This window comes from Pocillopora damicornis, chromosome 3 (assembly GCF_964200805.1).
Source record: "Pocillopora damicornis chromosome 3, jaPocDami1.2, whole genome shotgun sequence".
Lineage (NCBI taxonomy): Eukaryota > Metazoa > Cnidaria > Anthozoa > Scleractinia > Pocilloporidae > Pocillopora > Pocillopora damicornis.
Window position 1 is genome coordinate 23,586,181 of NC_142672.1, and position 14,035 is coordinate 23,600,215.

General features: G+C 39.5%; 2 long non-coding RNA genes and 2 pseudogenes across 3 annotated transcripts; 3 read left to right on the forward strand and 1 right to left on the reverse strand.

Moving 5' to 3' along the window:
* Positions 1 to 2,413, forward strand: LOC149048912 (uncharacterized; annotated as a pseudogene).
* Positions 2,414 to 5,703: 3,290 nt separating this feature from the next.
* Positions 5,704 to 10,385, reverse strand: LOC149048913 (uncharacterized). 2 transcript variants are annotated; one of them, XR_016185041.1, is made up of 5 exons: positions 9,768 to 10,385; positions 9,400 to 9,560; positions 8,594 to 8,878; positions 7,935 to 8,049; positions 5,704 to 6,318 (listed from the first exon to the last, which is right to left on the reverse strand). It is a non-coding gene; the product is annotated as an uncharacterized LOC149048913 (long non-coding RNA). The 2 variants fall into 2 exon arrangements; XR_016185042.1 differs by having other exon boundaries at positions 8,594 to 8,812; positions 9,768 to 10,056.
* Positions 6,359 to 7,929, forward strand: LOC149048914 (uncharacterized; annotated as a pseudogene).
* A 530-nt stretch (positions 10,386 to 10,915) lies between the features above and the next one.
* Positions 10,916 to 13,459, forward strand: LOC113681275 (uncharacterized). Its single transcript, XR_003447172.2, has 2 exons — positions 10,916 to 11,116; positions 12,417 to 13,459. It is a non-coding gene; the product is annotated as an uncharacterized LOC113681275 (long non-coding RNA).
* Positions 13,460 to 14,035: the final 576 nt, after the last annotated feature.

Here is a 14,035-nt window from a genome sequence, read left to right on the forward strand (position 1 = left end):
ATGTTAATCCCTGGTTTAACTTAGTGGAGAATTGACTAGGCTCGTCAGCATGCCACTGAGGCAGGAAAAGGACAAGTTGTTCCCGAACAAACAATCTTCCGAAAAAGAATTGATTAGGGAAAAGTTGATCATTTCATAAGCTATATTTCACAACCACAGCTGCAACAAGATGTTGTATTTGGAACAAAAACTCTTAAGCTGTACTCTGACGAACGCATTATCATTCCGGCTGTTGTGCGGACCTTGATTTCCTCTAGAATTATCAAACAGTACACAAGTTACTGCAGAGAGCAGCAGTTTGAGCCAGCAAGCACGCGTTCTCTGTTTAGAATGCTCGACATTTGCTCAGCATCGATACAGAGGTCCCTTCATGGGCTTGATAACATCACAGCGGAAGGGACTGAAGCATTTGACAACCTGCGCGCAATCGTCGACACTTTAGTGGAAAACGGGTTAGGGGAGCATTGGGCTGAAATAATGCGACGACGCTTGAAAGAAGCAAGAAGATATTTAAAGACGGACTGTAAAACGCACGAGGGTAGAAACGAACACAACAACGACCATTGTACCTTACATGCCTTAAGCGACCCGGACATTCACTGTGATAGATGTGACTCCCTTGATTCGAATTTCTGCGACATACTAAAGAAGATCGATGACTTAGTCATCAGTGACGAAACGAGAGCAAGAATAAACTTCGAGCATAAGGAGTGCTCTCCAGCAGCCCAAGCCTGGAAAGCACATTTACTTCGTTCTGTTAATCAGGAATAAGCAAAACAGAACGCTCTTACTCAGCTTGACGAAAAAATATGCCTTATTATCATGGACTGGGCGATGAAATATCTGCTGCAGCACCACAGGGAGCAGATGTCTGAGTTCTTTGGCAAACGGGGAAGGAGCTGGCATATTAGCGCTGTCGTAACACACTCACAAGAGGAGGGTAAATGTCAAGTTGAATGCTTTGTGCATCTCTTCCTCACTTGCGAGCAAAACAGCTTCGCAGTTATGTCAGTCATTGAGCATCTACTCAACACCATCAGGATTGAGTACCCTTCAATTAACAAAGCTTTTTTGCGGTCAGACAATGCTGGTTGTTATCATAGTGGGCCCTTGATCCTCAGTCTTCCGTACATCGGGACAAGATCTGGCGTAACACCATTACGCTACGACTTTTCCGACCCCCAAGCCGGAAAAGAGATTTGCGACAGGAAAACTGCCTCCATGAAAGCTCACATCAAGAGATGGGTGAATTAGAAGCATGACGTGATAACTGCAGAAAATATGAAAGAGGCTTTAGAATCCCACGGTGGCCTCAAAGGCTGTAGAGTAACTATTGTACAGGTTGATACCACTAAGTCGGTTGGCGTGGAAAACAAAATTCCTGGAATCAGGCTTCTGAACAACTTCTTATTTGAGGAAAGGGGAGTTCGTGCTTGGAGAGCTTACAATGTTGGTCCAGGTTGTTTCATTCCGTATGACAAAGTAATTATCGAAGGGCAAGGGGACACTGGACTGAAGGTAATTCAACCTTTTGGTGCCAGAACGAAAGAACGAGGTACTATTGCAGAAAACACTCGGTCTCTCACTGAAATTTTCCCGTGCTCGGAAACTAGATGTGTTCTCAGTTTTAAAAAACTCGAAGAGGTTCAACAACACATGGATTCAGGAAAACACGTAAGAGAGTTGGAGTCGGAGTCCCTGTATGATAGCATCAGAAAAAAGTGGACCGAGAGGCTTACTCGCGTTAATGTAGCCGGCTTTCATGAAGCTGGAACTTACTCCGGAGAAGAACTAGACTTTTCACATCCCTCTTCGAGCAAAAAAGATCAATAGCTACTGGGATGGGCACTCAAAACGATAAAGAAGCCGTCGAGAATGGAGGCTCGCGTAAAGGCATATTTGGTTCAAAAGTTTGACACATGCTGTAGAACTGGGCAAAAGGCAGATCCGGTTCAGGTCGCTCGAAAAGTGAAAATCACTAAGGACGATGCTGGCATTTGCTGTTTACCCCACAGGAATGGAGAACACATGAGCACAGCAGATGAAGAGTTTTTCTCACGGCTTTCAGCAGTCCAGCAACAGACACAAATGGAAAAAGATACGAGTGAAATGCTACGAACCAGGAATTAACGGCGGAGGACTCGGATTTAGAAGCGCTAGAAAATGAAATTACGCTGGAGAAACTACGTATGGCAGTAAACCTTCAAGTGACTGCACCTCAGCATCCCATTGTTGTTCGAAATAGGAACTTGCGCGAAGTTTCAAAGGCGAAGAAACTCGACATACCGATACTGAAAGTAGCTGAGCTGAGAGAAATGTGCGAAAGTCTTCGATTAGAGGTCTCTGGTTCACTAGCAAGAAAAAATCATTCATCGAACCCTTAAATTCATACGCTAAATGTTGCACCTGTTAACGCGTGCGGAAAATTAGCATTAACGCGAATGCTGTCGTTAAATCTACGAATCACTCTCTTAATTTTTTGTAATATATGCTTAAATATTACGGATTGTGGCGCAGCCTGCAATGGAGACCTATGGTGTCTTTCGAAATAGCCCTAAGCAGTAAATACTTTGTTTACAGTCAGAAGGAACATTGAGTTGTACCTTACTTAGAATTTACTTTCTTATTTTTAGAGTTAAAATGTGATATCAACCAGGCAGTAGAAAACATTTTAAGTCTTGTTTTATTTAGTTTGCATGCAGTTGCATGCAGTTCTTGATGTGTCAGCTGTTATTAACAACGTCACTTTTGCTGCCAGGCTAGTCCGTAATGAAATCTATGTTACGCTTTAACAATCGACACTGACTGATTTTCTTCGAAAAAAAGAACAGAGAAACAAAATTCAACGATAGTTAATTTTAAGTGTGAAAGTTCTATGTTTGAAAGAGCTTGAAGACTTACATTTGGGCGTTACATATATTAGGAGGCAAAAGCAAGTGAAAAAAACACTAATTAAAAATAGTTCATAACAGTTGGCACCACTACAGTGTAAACAAGATGGCTAGTCTGATATATTTATATTTTTACCTTACTGAAATGACACAGTTTTTCAGATCACCCTCTTATTATTGGCTTTGAATGGTTTTACTTATCCTTGTGACGGTCGAACTCTGCGGAGAATAAATCTGCGGGGAATCACTGCAGCGTGCCACATAAATTATTTTTAGCGGGGAAAAAAAATCAGTTTTGTATAAGGGGTCTTTCATGTTTCAAGTGTTTAAACGTTTACTCATGTCGATGTTTAGAAGTAAATACTATTCCACAAGTAACGAAACCTGATTACCTTTGCTGAAAATTTTCTCGTAATTTTTCCACTTCCCGTTGGCGGGAAATTTTTTTGCTGAACGACATTTTCGACTAACTTTCGACGTCGGCCTTAGCGATTTACTCAGAGATACCAATTTTAAGTGTGCTGTATTTTAATAAAGGTTCAACACGCTATTGACACAATAATTTACTTCAAAAGTAAACCACGCACGTTTTACAAACAGCATTGCGAAAAAGGCAAAAATTTCGCTCACATTCGTTATCAATTTGGTGCTAATATTAAGTGCGACATTGAAAAAAAACATAGCGTTCAGCACAAGAAAGATTATTGGACCTCAATCAGTTCATTGTGGGTTGAAGGTGTGAAAAAACCTATGGCAAGTTTTTCTCTCTTAACGTTCTTTCATATAGGTTCAACAAAAGTTGGCCGAAAATCAAGCTATTTTATGCCCGTGGAGGGCCCTGATTAAAGGAAAGATTTTATCTTGAAATAAAAAACCCACCAACCTCTGAAAATACCACCGTTGATAATCTTTTCAGGCACCTTTTCTATGGTAAAAAGGTGCAGGTCAAACGCCGACCTCGAACTTTTGCTCCTACCCGGTTTTCTCTGATAATGACACTTTATAAGAATTAAGAATGAGCAGACCTGTTTATTGTGAGTCGGGAAAGAAAGCCAACTGAGTTGTAGCACGGTAAACACACGAGCAGCCCCTAAAGTCGTTTATGTTTTCTTTCCTTTGACTGTCTTCTGCTGCTTTTTGCAACTCTATCGCTGACATTGTCAAGAAAATACGTCCGCTTCATGCAGTCTATTTTTCTTGCATGAAATCAAAGCGGGCAAAGATGGGCCCGTCCTGCTCGCTCAGGTACCCAATCAGTACTCGGGTTCCACTTTATCTTGCCCACGGGCTAGCTATTTAATAAAAAGATGTTAATACATTTGCTTGCCCCTCCAGATACAGGCTTGTCCATACACCCCAAGTGGATGGATCATAACGCCTCATGGCCACTGCATTTTTATGCGAAATGTCGTTTGTGGACTTAGTACTAGTGCTGATTCACCCGAAACTTCGGAAATTGAAAATTGAAACTTCCGCGACGGCCAATTCTTTAAACTGCTAATACTATTTCAGAACTTGACGTGACTGGAGCTGGTGTTGGTTCCGAATGAGTCACTGAGTTTCAGTGCATAAGTCACTGAGATACAGTGCATTTGCAGCACGACTGGTCTGTTAAAATCTTATAACTGCGTAATTGAAACCTCGTAAGGGAAATACTTTGGGCTTCCCAATGGTGAAACGTAAAGCTCTGCATTCTAACCGTACTTTTTAAGGAAGGGTTCGTTCATCATTTGCTATTACTAGATCCAGGCCCCTGAGTAAGGCCTGGAGTACAACAAGCCGGCGAGAGGTCTAGAAGGAGTCTGGAATTAATAAATCAGAGCAGAGGGGCATTTCGCTGCGCATGCGCCAGTAGAATTTCTGTTTTTTGAGAGCAACCACTGGCATGCGCCTGCGCCGCGCGTTCGCATTTGTTTCCCGCCAGTTTTCGAATAGATACGATAGTAGTGGAGCACTAAATACAATGGCTCGTCTATTTGTGTTTATTGTCATTCTTGTGATTTTTTTTCTCAATGTTACTTGGCTGGAAGCGCGAAAAAAATCGAAAAATGGCTGCATGGTATCCGGGAGAAAGTCCCCAGCCGCGTTACTTTCAAAGGGCGAAAAGTTATGAAAAATAATTCGTGTTGTTTTAGGATGGTAGGGAAGGCGATCAATGTGGAGCCCTCCTACATGCTTCACAAATAACGTCCTGTAGAAGAACACAGGCAAACTTGAAATTCGTTTCAGCATGTTAGTGCTGTCTCAAGTTATCATTGAACACTTGGAGTACCCACACAAGCAAAAATTAAAATTTAACCAAAGTTGTTTTTGTTCAAAAGTTTGTTCACATGAATTGCAACCAACAAGGACGAACACCCAAACACAAAAGATCAATGTTGAGTAAAGAAAAGTCAGATAGCAGTAGTACTAGAGAGATGGTAGCTGTATCCGGGGAGAGTTTATTAGAAATGGAGGAAACATTACGGATTTTATCAGCGAGTAAGTAATCTTTTTTCAATCATTTGTCTTGGAAATTTCAGATTTGGAAGCTTATAAATTTCCTTCGGAAAAAAGGAATGCATCTTTGACAAATTTCATCTAAAATTGAACACTTTATTTGGACAAAACTACCCCTGAACCAAAACATAGGAATTGCACCATCTGAGGAGGAATAGGTGCAAAGGCATCCTCAGCTTCTGAATGGAATGTCTGAAAGGATTACAATATGCATATTAAAACCAGTCAAACATTTGGGCTTCCTGTTGAAATGTAAATTACTGAATAAAGATTGCTGGCCAATTCCACCACCAACCCCCAATGAATCAATCAATTCCAAATAAAAACTTTATTGATGTGTATCAAAGACAGATATGTACCTAGCAACTTTACTCTTCAACCTTTTTAAATAACAAGCATTCTGTAACAACCTGGTGGTCTGATGAGACTCTTTTACAGGCAATAAAAACGAACTTGTACAACTGATAGTATCATTGAGAATGAAAGTCAAACTTGTTTCCATAGCTTGTATCCCCCAGGAACAAGACTGAACAAAACTAGATGACTTAATCAAATTAATGAAAAGAGTTTTGTTAACCTCGCTATGATATCATACATTGTGGCAGAAGTAGTAATGAAGCTTGTTTTTGAGAACTACCATGAGGCTTTTACCTGATGAGCCCCTAATTATTATGACTTGCAACAATATGAAATTGAGATTTCACTTGAATGCAAATTTTATTTCCTACTCCATGTAGGATGTGACATGACAGAGGGAATAGCATTGGTCAAGAAAAAGATTTATCGTGACATAGTAGTTATCAAGGCAGAAACTTTGTATGATCCAGACAGTTTTAGAGAATTTTACATATCAGCAGGTGCAACAAAGTTATTCAACACTATTCTGGACTCAGTCACTGGTTCTCGGCATTCAACAGACCGCATACATCTAAACAAAAAAAGGGTCATTTCATTCATTTACAAATCACAAATGGCTAATAATGCTAATCATTGATTATTTCACAGCCATTCACACAAAAATAAGGCCACAAGAGAAAAAAATTGTCAGAGGCAAAGACAATGTGTACCATAGTTGTTAAAGCTTTCAAAGACATTCCAGCTGTACCTGTAATGCAGACCCTTTGTACACATGACCAGAATGGTATAGATATTGTATTGTGCATACAACTAATTACTGCTGCATCATCCATGCACAACATCAGTGAGAGTTATGCTTCTGTGATGCCCAACTGGCTCACAAAGGCATTTTTTAATCCTGAATTTGAGAGACATAGAATCAACATTCATCAATACTGTGACAGTGACAATGTGCAAACAATGCACAAAATAGATGATTTGCACCTATTAAATTTTGTAGAACTGTGACTGAAGTCAAAGGGGGACTTTGATACTGCATATGATGTGGCAATGCACACTGGCTTGGCTGCCTATTTAAAGAAATTTTTTTTTTTCAGCCAGGGGATTGGCCATGCCAATCTTATTGTGGACAAATCATGTACAAATCACTTAACAACTTTGTCAACTCTCATCCAGGATTTTCAGATGCTCCTCTGTAACAGGACAATATTTTCACTGATCATTCCTCATATTCTTTTCCAATGACATCTGGTACTACTGACAATCTCTTGAACAACAGCTTGCCACAAACAACATCACAGCCATCCATTCTGTCATTAGTACCAACTATTGGGCCACTTCACATTTCCTTAAACAGCAGAGAACATATTGTTCATTCCTATCATCCATTTTTCAAAACAGTACAAGAAACAATTTACCCAAGAAGCAAATTGGCAGATAACCCCAATCAGATTAGTCTGATTCTTGAGGTTGTGTGTGGTGGTTGAACACTTGTACGCAGCACTATGATGGCAAAGTTCTCCCGGTTCAAAGATGCAGAGCATGAGACCCTATTTGCTTTACTAAACAGCTATATACCTTTGGTGTTGTCAATATACGGCATTTCTTTCAAACTTTACAATTTCTCTGAGTATTTTAAAGCATAGATCAGGATTTGAATCATGTTCACTTGCCTCCAACACCAGCACTATAACAAAGCACCACTTGTTTGGATCAACATGTGCTCTCAATGGGGAAAAACATGCTCCACAAGTGTATAATCTACTAAGGAATTACATTGCCATTTTTAATGAATATCCTGTGGAAAACACTCATAGCATACTCCATTCACAGAAAAAAGGTTCTGATTCTGCTGATGAACTTAGTAAGAAAGCAAAGTCCATTTTCCAGTCAAAGGGTAAACAATCACACTACAGGTCATTTTTCACCACACCTAAGCAGTTTTCTTTCTCACACAACCAACTTTGGTTACTAAAAGTGAGATGTGCTCAAGCACAGTCCTCCATGTTTATAAAAATCTCTCAGAGTCCAGGACAGAGTCTATTCTCCTCAAATAACAACTGCAACTCAAGTGTTCCAACTCATGTCACACTGCCAACAATGTCCCCCAACAAAAATAAGATGACTGTTTTACCTTTAAGGTATCACTGTTATATCAAACTGGATCAAACAAAAAATGTGATTTACCTCTCTGTAACATTTACAGCCATGATGAGAATCGAACCCTCTGCATGGTTGTTTTCACTCATTCCATGATATTTGCCTCAATGGATCGACTTCATGTCCACTGTGTAAGGAGTTTCTACAAAAAAAGTAAAAGAGGCTTAACAATGCACAGGTCAAATGTTATTTCTGTGAAAATGGTACATGCACAGTCAGTGATGACATTAGTTGCTCAAATTGCCCTTGTTCATGTCACACAGCAAACCAGCATGAGAGTAATCAGAGTACTTGCAACAACCAGTCAGCTTCATTACCAACACCAGATTCTCAGACCACTCTTTGCATAAATGTCATTACTGCACAAACATCTTGACCTAACTAAGAGGCTACTGCCCTTATACATTTGCCAGTGCTCCATTGCTGGAAGACCTAGTGGTAGTAATGCCTGCACTCTAATTGCAGTACATGCTGCACTTGATTTTCTGGAAGGAACCCTTCAAATTCCCACGCAGTTACAAGACCTCAACATTACTATACCTATGTATACTAATGTCATGATAAAAGGAAATCAGTCATATGACTCTTTCAACCTGCCAGTTCAGCAACCAAATTTGGAAGTCACACAAGTCCTTTAGCATGGAAAAAATGATAAACATTTGAAAAAACTTGAAATCACTTCAGACCTGGGTTTCTTTACTGTGAGAGACCTTGAAGACCACTTCATGCAACACCATCATGTGCATCCATCATTTGCAGCTGTATTGATTGTGCCACCAGACAAGTCAATGGTACTTTATTTTAATCAAACAAGTATCTGTCTTTTTTAAGGTCACACACATGGTCTCCAGGGGGGCATTATTGTGACCAGTTCCTCTGGAAATATCAGCCACTTTGTCAAATATCTAGAAAGGATGGTTATGTGAGACTGGAAGAATGGATTACTCGGTTCAAACATAGCAGTTTTAAAGCTGAAATAAATTTTGAAAACGGTTCAATTAGACATTAGAAACAGAACAAGCAGGATTATTATAATTGAGTACTTGGCCATTTGTTGTAACACAGCAAGTTGGATTAAGTTAGTTTGTAAGCTTCGTCTTAAACTTTGACTTAAAATTAATTTTGCAAGGCAGAAGCATTCTTCAGAAATAAGCATGACAGAATAACGCCGACGTCATTCGTATCGTAAAACACATGAACATGAAGAAAGCGTCACCTGTTTAAGCTCGTGAGGAAGAGTCCACGCATTTTTTGGGGGGTAATTGGACTAGTCTGACCGAAAGCCAAATAAATAAACAATTAACTGACAGTGGTGAGGGCTTTGGGGGCGAGTGAGATAAATAAGTTCTATCGAAGTTTTTCCTCCATTTAGTACCTGAAGCCCAAAAGGGCAATTGAAAAAATTCCCTCTTAAAACTCAGGAAAAAATAAGCTTAAGCCGGAGTTGATGAAAACCAAACTATAACCGGTGCCAAGACACATGCCTACCTACCATGTTCAACAGACTTGGAGAGCAAAAGGGCCAAAGACAGTTGTGAGCCATGACTTGGAAAATCCACCTCAACCTCCCAAAAACGAATTCGCCGAAGGCTGTAGTAAGAGCAACTCAATCCTGAAGCTGGAACATTTTTTAAAGCCTTGTGTTCAGTGTGACTACAAAGAGAAAGAAAAGATTATGTTATCTGAAGTGATTTGAAGCTTGGGGGCCACCTCGAACTTAATGCAATTTTATTTCAAAGTTGAAGTAAATTAAGATCACGTTCTAAATTAACTTCTTTCATCGGATCAAATATCTCACGAGCATCTTCACATACAAGTTTGTGATTTTTACAAATAAAACATCAACATCTTAAGACTAACCTCAAAGGTTTGCTATCTCATTTGCACATCTTGATCTTCAGTAAATCAAATCTCAAACTTCACGTTTTCTGGCCTTTCCCGTGTTTTGTTCGCACTTTAATCATTAAAATATCGTCATCAGGGGGGCCAGCAAAAACCACGAGTACCCACAGAGTTAGATATATTGGTATACTTGTCATTTTCTTTCATCCCTCTCCAAAACGTATTATAAAAAAGTGTCGATCACCCAGTTGAAAACCCGTAGAAGCGCGCTGAAAGTCTCACAATGGCGCCGAACGCGTCGAACAAAATTTACTGGCGCATGCGCAGCAAAATACCCTTCTGCTCCCCTCTGCTATAAATCATAGCCAGACCTCTACAGACTTCTCGTCGGCTCGCTACGTCCATTCTGCCAAAGGTCTGATTCCTTCTCTTGGGTTAATAAACGTTCATGCCGTAGCGTTGATACTTAGGTTCTCCTCACAGTCTGTACTAAATTTGATAAATTGCGTCTATGTGACACAAAACCGCTCTTATGCACGTTCTTTTTCCGTTTCGTGTAATGAGCTCGAGTGTCGGTGGATAATTCTTCATCACCTGGGCAATATCCCGCCAGCCAAGGTGCGACTAGGCATAGTCTGATCGAAAAAAAGAATAGAATCGATGGTAAACAAGACGAAGAGTCACGTTCGCAAATAGTGACACCATCGCTGCTGCGTTACAGAACCTGATTAATACTGCATCAATAAATTTTGACCAACGAAAAAGCTAGACGATTCAATAGCAATCAAAGAGTAAGAAATTTTAAGTTGTCTTTTTCTACCCATTCAAAACAGCACTTGATCCGGAGTCACCCGCAGCGAAGTGTAAGTTACATAATACATGTAATGTAACGCACGCGGAGGGGAGGAGGTCATCATTGTTTATTAAAGTACAAAAGAAGGTTAGGAAAAAAAAAGAAGTAAGAATAAGGTAAAAAGCCTTAACTGCATTTGTTCCAAATGATGGCGCTATTGTAGTCTAAGGCATGCGGTGTAGCCTTTCCTTTTTATTTTCTTTATCATGCAATCTAATCAGCTGTAGCAATTTGTACCTTGTCTGACCCTGACTGGATTTACCCATCATAATGGTGACAGTTTCCACGAGCAACTGTCACTCATCCTGTTAGCAACAAAACACGTGTTGCCTTTTTCCCACTAAAACCACGAAAACGTCAGGCGCAAGATCACATCCTGCGCCGATTTGCAAGACGCCAAAACAGTCTGTCTTCGAATTTCCAAAGCTGCTTGGGAGCATTTCCTTTCGAGGATCATTTCTGAAGATTGAAGCAAAAAAGGAGTTCTGGTTATAAACAAGGTCGTGGTACAAAGGTTTGTGTTTCAGTTCTATTTTTAATTGCTTCTGTATTTTGTCTAGGAGGGTAAAATATTTGTCGGCACACGGTGTAGTAAGTCGAATTGTTGCCTAACAAACTGAGTAGCACGAGTGCCAATCTTTGGGTCGATTTTCGTTTGTTTCGAAAAACTAACACTGCTTAATGTAACTTTTCTGGTGAGTTAAACAATTTGATTCATTTGAACTTGACAGCTCTATTTTATAAAAAAATGTGGAGAATGAGCTTAGTCCGTAAATATCCGAGGGCGGGATCATTTGCTTTTTAAATCTCTTCAGTATGTTTCATAACAAAGTACACTCGTAACGCCAAGCTGCAACATCTCGTGTTTCACCGCGGGGCTTCATGAACACTCTTGATCTTTGGCCAGTGTATCCTCCTCTTTCGTTCGATGAAGAAATATTCCTGCGTCATGAACAGTTATGTAAAATTTTCGGAAATGATTACAGTAGGAACAAAAAAATATGAAATTTCCTTATCGCAATACCTTTTTCTTTATCATGATGTTCCAAAACATTTGTATCTGAAGAAGGTCAGTGAAGGTCGTTCGGTGGGGTCGCTTGATTCACGTGTACAGAGTATGCCTCTGTATTATAATGTTATGACGCAACAGAAAGATTAAAGGATTTTCGGTAATTGGAAAAAAAAATAGTATTTAAACACTGAAACATGACTAGGATCTAACTAACCCTCCCAAAAAAAGAAATAGCTGGTTTCACTAAAGTCTTTGGTTTCTTTGTCTCCAGTGTGGTTTCCAAGTCGAGTCAAAGTGGTTAAGGCATACATGTTCAAATTAGAGCATTGATCCAGGCAGTTTTTAGTTCCTCTATTTCTTAGCGAAAAATCAGAGGAAGTAAAAATTGATGAGTCATACTAACAAGCAAAGCGAGGTCAAAGGAACAACAGCTTAAATCAAGGTAGACCAGTTTTGAATACAAAGCTGACGTTTCGATCGTTAGTTAGCCCTTCGTCTTTCGCTCTAACGAAGGGCTAACGGACAAAACTTTAAGCTTTAATTTGAAACTCTTTACGGTGGCTAATTTTCGTTATCAACACAGTTTATAATACTAAATTTGTCGCTTTCCCACCGACGCAGCACTACAATTTCTTTAGAAACTTACCTCCTTTATCAAGTTTTGAATACGTTTGGTTACAAAAGCGCTTTTGACTGACTCATGGAAACTATAGTGAGAGTCCCCAATAGGTTTTTGTGGGGAAAACGAACTGTATTATTTTAGAAAATCATAAAACATGGTAAATTGTTTTTGATTTTGCAGAAAAAAAGCAGCAGACAAAAAAAGACAAAGTCCGCGCTAACAGACGGCGAGGAGGATAAAAGCACTTGAAATATTTAAGATTCTTTGATAGCTGCCTGGCCAAGTTTGGTGCACACGTCGTTAGACACTATGGCTATCATGATGACGGATACTATGTGCTACATGGCGGACGTTGGAGCAGGTCTTGGACGCCACGTGGTAGACGTCAACGCAAACATTATGTGTACTTTGATCAGAGAAATAGCAAACATTGTGTGCACTATGGTTAAAGAGGTAGCGGTAGGAGCCATCGTGTGCACTTTGATAAAGGAAATAGGAAGTAGCACGCGCTGTTTGATGGAAAAAATTGCAGAGCTGTTTAAGAGTCGCCCTGAGGTTGTAAAAGAATGCATGAAATTGCCTATGTCACCGATGATCTATTAAGGCAAGCTTTGAAAATACGTGGAGTTGATTTTCACACAATAATCATTGCACGCTTTTGAGAAAACAATATCGCTTCGTATCAATCATTTATTCTCAAGCTTTCTTTTTAGTCAGATTTAGCCATACCATGACTGATAAGTAGTAGCTTGGACTTTTGCTGTGGGATTGTAATGTCTAAAAGTCACCATTTGTCTGCTGAAGACTGGGATAAATGTAATTCACTGCTTTTTCTTATCTAAGAAATGGGAGTACACTTTAAAATCCAGAAATCATGCATATGACCGAAGTTAAATATGTGTCTTGTCACTAGCCTCAGCAGACTGAGTTAGCGACGTAGGAGCATTTACAGACCAATGTATTATGACGTCTATTTGCTGATTTAAATAATTTGGGAAACACTTTTTGTGTCTCTTTAGAGGAATGTTAACTTTTATTTACGAAACTCATCACATTTCAAAGCCCCTAACTTTTTAAGACCTGAACTAATGATATTGTATTTTTCTATTAGTCTTGTTCAAGGGCTAGCCTCTTGCAAGGATGCAGACTGCCTATATCTTCGTTTTGATGTAGTTATAAAAGCCTGATAAATGGTATTGAAAATCAATCTGTAGGTGAAAATATAGACATCGTATGTTATTTATGTTTAACTTGCCGGGGTCATCAAAAATGAATATATACCAGCCCGCCCCTCCCCCTCCTAAAAAAAACAAAAATAAAGAAGCATGTCAGAAAGCAGGGGTACGTCAGCTAGAAGGCGGTAAGTCTTCTTGTGAAGGTTGTCTTCATCACATTTCTATCTTGTTCTCCAAAATTCCTTTGGCAAAACTCTGGAGATGTCATTAATCACAAACAATTGACTGATACATATGCGTCTCATCCATCCTGAGGTCAGACCAAAATTTTACTTTACGAAATTCAATTTCCCCTTAAAAGCATCAATATAATTATACCGCACAATCATATCACCCGGATTCACGCACTTTTTTTCGTGTTTAGACGCCTGCTATCATCTGATTATCGCGTTGCTTTGAATCACGCGGAAGCTTTTTTTTAAAACTCTAAGGGTCACGATCATTCACACATTTACTCGTCATAGGTAACAAGTATCGTTCTTTCTGGTTCTAGCCCCTAGTTCCTGAATTCCTTTAGAGTGTCTATGACACAATTTTTTTGTTTTTTGTTTTTTTTGGCGTAAA